Consider the following 5,474-nt stretch of genomic DNA (forward strand, 5'->3'; position numbering starts at 1 on the left):
GGCATGTTATCCTAGTGCCACCTTTTTATTATTCAAAAAATTGGAATTGGGACATTCCCAAACTCACTAATGTTGTGTTAAAGACAATATTGCATAGATTATAGAACTCCAACCTGTAATTTAATTATGATTTTAACCAGCACGATTGACTAATAATAGTATGTATTATCATACTCTTAGATCATAGTAAACTAAGATTATCTAGATTGAAAGTGCTTAGAATTTTAAAAAAAGTTTATATTCGTTCTTTATTTTAAAAAAAAGACAAGGATTCCACTATCTCAAGGATATGTGGAGAAGCACATTGTTTACATGTCATGGATTGCTCACTACGAATCCTAACTTTTCTATTATCTAGCTTGAAATAGAAGTTCCAGAGGGGCTCATTGGACATTAATTGGATTTCTTGTCTCAGAAAAGAATTGGGCCAATTGCTCTCTACGCTGACCAAAAAAGGGTTATGACCATTCCACAAGATAACTACATCTATTAGAGCTGTATGTGTCTCATCTTAGGTATCTTGATCCAAGTTGATTCACTCCCCTCACAAAAGTTGCCATCTTCTATATCAAAAGCGAATGCACAAAGTTTGTCTAGTGATGAAATACCTGTAATAAAAACAAAAATAATGGTAAGTAAATTCGAATAACACAACAATTCATCTAAGCAAGACCTATGTCAATTAAATCAAGGCATTCAAAGTAGTAAAAAAGATTTACCTGAATGTGAGATCAGATTAGTTGACACTACACTCAATAGTCTCATCAAAATGTGTTCTTTTGACTTGCCAAGACTCACCCAATAGCTCGGGTAAGTTACTATGTATAAAAATTTGCATCACGTGAGTTCAAAAGAAGGGAATATTAAAAAAGATAGTCTTACAGATATACATTCACAAAAAGAAAAAATTTAAAATGCATAAATGTATTCATAAAAGGAGTATCTATATTCCATATGTGTATTTTTTACATAAGGGTATTATTAATTCATAAAACCAGCCAGGATTTTCTTACAAAAAGCCAAGAGTTATAGGTAAAGGGCATTGGAGATCTTGGAATGTTTGTGGAGGTTGTATAAGCGAGGCATCCAAAAGCCTTAGGTATGGACATGTTCAGTAGCATGAGTATTGTAGATGTGTAGCCAAATGGTAACCACATGAGACCACATGCTCTTCAACATCTCCACAAGTTGATTTGCAATGTATATGAGGCCACATGTACGTAGAGGTGATAGTGGACGTGGAGCTTGATGTGCAATATGAAGGGTACAATGAGAGCATTGGAAGCTAGTGATTGTAATGCATTGAAAATTTCTTACAAAAGCAAAAGGAGGATATAACTTTACATACTAGAGTTCAATCTCATATTGTGTGCTAGAGTTCAATCTCATATACATAGGTTGCAACACAATAAAAAGGAAGTCATAACTAAGACGCTATATTGCTTTCTCGAGCAAATGCCTTCCTTAACAGGCCACCATTTGAGGAGATAAAGGCGGTGGTACTTGGTGTTAATAGTCTAGGAAATATGGAAATTTGTGAAATTCACTTCAATGGTTACATCAGCCACTCTATTGGATGACTAATGTGATGAATAAATGAATCCTCCAATGGATGTCTTACAAACTGGGTAACTTAAGGGAGGAGAGTTTTGACAGACTTGAAAAGGCCTATCTTAGATAGGCCTTCTATTTTTGTAATAGCTTTATTTCCTAATATTTTAGTCTATTTTGGGTCTAAAGCCAAGCAAAGGGTTTTTTTATCGGCATTCAAAGAATAACACTAAGAGATACATAATAAACTTACTTATTATTGGGGGTAGCTATGTATGAACCAAACAAATTGTGAACATCTAAAAAATCCAAAGCCGATGAATGGTGTTGCATCATTAACTTTCCACCATAGATAAAAATGAAAAATGCTAAAACAATAAAACAAAAGGAATTAGATCCTCTATGATTTCTGGAGTGGGGTCTATTGCATCTAGAGGGCCCAAGATTAGAATACATCCACATCACCCTAAATCTCAACATGTGAACAATCAACACAAGCACATTGATAGTCCATGCATATAACCTTTTGCACGCCCAAAACACTTTAGTATGGTGACTACTTTTTTGATGTTTGTAAGAAATATTCAGTTAAAAAATTTAGTCCTAATTGGCCTAGTAATAGCACGTGTAAGATTTTCATTCATTGAGGATAGTGGTAGTTAGTGATAAGAAACATCCTAATAAAGAGGGGTGTTGATTGAGACTACACCTAGGGTTTACCATGAACTGTATTGGGCATGCCATTAGGAATCTTTGCAACCCATGTATTAGGTATGTTATTTGTTGTGCCTCTCTCACTCACTTGTATGAGTTTCTAGCTTAGCAAATCCTATGTCTTTTGTTAGATGTTGTATCATTCTATGTAGTGATTTGAAATAGGAAGAAAATGAACGTAAGATGGACTCAAGAGATGTGCATAATGAAAAGCAAAGCCAATACTTGTAAATGCAACAAGTTGCCAGTGTAAAGGCTTCTTTTATCACAACAATGAGTTAGTGGGATGGTCTATTTATTCTTGAAATAATTGCATGCATTAGGGCCAGTAAAATAAAAATTTCCCTTGCTCATGTTTCAATGCATGTGTAGAATGTACTCCCATTTATCATAGATACGAAAGTGCTCAGAAGAATTTCCAATGCAAGGTTGCGCCTACTACAAACTCCATTCAAAGGTCATTCACTTGCTTTACTAGGGTGTGCAATGGTAAATCACAACTAAATTAGTATTCTTTTGTTTGCATGAGACTTTTCTGTCATGCAAAGCTCAAAGAGAATATTGAATAACATAGTTATCGATCTAATGCAGCTTGTAGAATGTTTTTTTAAGTCGAACTAGTAAGATGAGTTGAGAATAGTATTTTTTGACAACATTTTTGAGCTAAACTAGTAAGGAGAGGTGGAGTCTAAACAGAGCACTATTCGTGAGATCTGCTCACCCATGGAGACTCGTCCTATTGTAAAAATAGGTGAAGATGGTCCTCTTTCTCATAAGGTATGTGTCCTAAAACAAGGATCAACATACTACATCTACCCCTGAAAAGCTTCAACATAAGTAGCCTCCAAAGAAACATATTAAAATTATAGAAAGATGTGGCATTCCATGTTGGTAAGGTTAAACTTTTTCATTTTGCTCACACATGTAAGCTTGTTGCACTTACTTTGATTAACCCAAATTAGGATAGAGTTAGAAAATAGATTCTGCATGTCACCTATAATCAAGCCTAATTGAGGTTAAAAATATCAAAAAGATGTGACATTCCATGTTGGTAAGGCTAAATGTTCTCATTTTGCTCACATTCGTAAGCTTGTTGCACTTACTTTGATTAACACAAATTTGGTTATAGCTAAAAAATAGATTGTGCATGTCACCTATAAGCAAGCCTAATTGAGGTTGATTTCAAGGACACATTGCCCAAGTCACATACTATAATTTCATATTGATGAATATTGTAAGTGATGTTAGATTATAGTTTCGTATTGATGATCTAACAAGTCTTTAAGTTTAGTATGACCACTTTTGTAATGCGAATGCTTTCTATGTAATGAACTACTTTTTTGGATGTATTTACATCATAAGTTAATTTTTCATGTGAAAGATATTGCTAAACTCTTAAAGTTGTAGCTATGGGGACTGCTTTGACCAAATTACCTATATGCTAAACTCAAGCTATGAGTAACTGACGATTTCGTGAGAGGTCACCCTACTTAAGACTATAGTGGTGCTAATGTAACTTTTTTAAACTTCAATTTTTATAATTTATCACATAAGCTACATGAAACATTAGTAACAAGTCACTCATGCAAACACCCCCACAAGAAGCAACTTACACCTTTAGTGGAGTGATAACACTATGTGTTCAAACAAAATAAATTGTTTCTTAGCTTGGCATCCACATCACACATTTGGAAAGTTCTTTTCTTGGTCATTCTTGAAGCATATCAAGAAAAGAGGTCTGAACATGTCAAATTCAAACATGAGATAAACTACGTGGAAAGAATACCTTGCACTACTAGAACTAGAAGGTGTTAGCATGCATTGATATTCATAGTACTTTTCTACCATCAAATATTTGATAAAGTAGCCTCCTTGCCAGGACATGTTTCTTTGTCATGATAAAACTTGTTAGAGATTCATATAGAGGACACCTCCTTCTGCCATTCTTCTTCCCTGGCTTCATCACTTCACCTTTAGGAACTCTTGCCCCTTCCCAACTTCAACAGTATCCTGCTTCCTCTTCTTCTTCTTCTGCATCCATTACTTCTTCTTCAACTTTCACCAGTGGCTCTACCAGCGTCCATCCTACGATTGCATTCGACATTGATCCCCGCATCCGTCATTGATCCCTACAGTGCCATGGCCTTGGCCGGAGGTGCAGGCGCAGTGATACCAGAGGTAAGATCGCTCTTTCTAGTATTGTAATGTGGCTTATTTGATACGTATACTTTGCATGGAAGGATGTCATGATGATGGCTTGAAGACAAGGATCTGCTATAAGTAGGGGTTTTTCAGTTTTGACTATGCTTTCAGGGGATTATTACAATGAGCTGTGGTGGCAAGCCTGCGCAGGACCCTTGGTGTCATTGCCTCGGCTGAAGCAATTGGTGATGTATTGTCCCCAGGGACACAACGAGCAGGTAGGAGATATTAGTTTTTGCCATTGTTGCATATTGTTCGAGGCAAGAGGATATTTATTTTGCTGGAGCTCATAGAAAGGAGAAGTGGAGCTTGCATAAATGGAGGTGAAGCTTCTGCTAAATGCATATACTGCGTTTGACCTTTGCAGATTACTGTGTCTATAGGTAAGCAAGGAGGAATTTTGTGCCATATTGTAGGCTTGCAGCTAAGTTTTTTGACACATCACCTATGGCTTAAAAAAAGTATTGACTTTATTCAAAGCTCTGTATACTTATAGACTTGCTCAAGGTAAGGTAAGATGTCTTTCCAGACTCGAATCGGCCGAAAAATGCATGTTTAGATTTTCAGGTAGCAGCAGCAAAAACAGATGAGGTGAAAGTTTTACCATAGGTCTCTTTTGTGATTGACAAAGAGTGCATTGCTAGGTCTTTTTGCTACTATTTCAGCCTCTTAGTCAATAAGACCTTGAGCAAAATCTAAACACTTACAAGCATCTTCCCTTCAGGGCTTGACACCTCAGTTTAATGATACTTACAAGCATCTTCCCTTCAGGGTTTGACACCTAATTTTTTCATAATCATGTTGATTTTGGAATGCTTATACATGGTACTATGATATGAAGCCAAACTGGATGACATCAACAATCAAAGATGGTATAGCAGCTAGGAAAATAGTAAGGCGGCCTGCCTACTATAGTTATGACAACAGATGAAGATCTGAAAGGATTTGCTCTAGTTCAACCCATTCCAGATGGTCCATTGTGTTCAGTGAGGATGTAGTGAGGGCTA

At 36.2% G+C, this 5,474-nt stretch overlaps 1 long non-coding RNA gene across 1 annotated transcript; it reads left to right on the forward strand.

The window, feature by feature from the left end:
* The first annotated feature begins 4,174 nt into the window (after positions 1 to 4,174).
* On the forward strand, positions 4,175 to 4,946 carry LOC148039999 (uncharacterized). Its single transcript, XR_015688459.1, has 2 exons — positions 4,175 to 4,443; positions 4,579 to 4,946. It is a non-coding gene; the product is annotated as an uncharacterized LOC148039999 (long non-coding RNA).
* The last annotated feature ends 528 nt before the right edge of the window (positions 4,947 to 5,474 follow it).

Source organism: Lygodium microphyllum, chromosome 2, assembly GCF_053477565.2.
Source record: "Lygodium microphyllum isolate KBCC chromosome 2, Lygodium_microphyllum_v1.1.10, whole genome shotgun sequence".
Classification (NCBI taxonomy): Eukaryota; Viridiplantae; Streptophyta; class Polypodiopsida; order Schizaeales; family Lygodiaceae; genus Lygodium; species Lygodium microphyllum.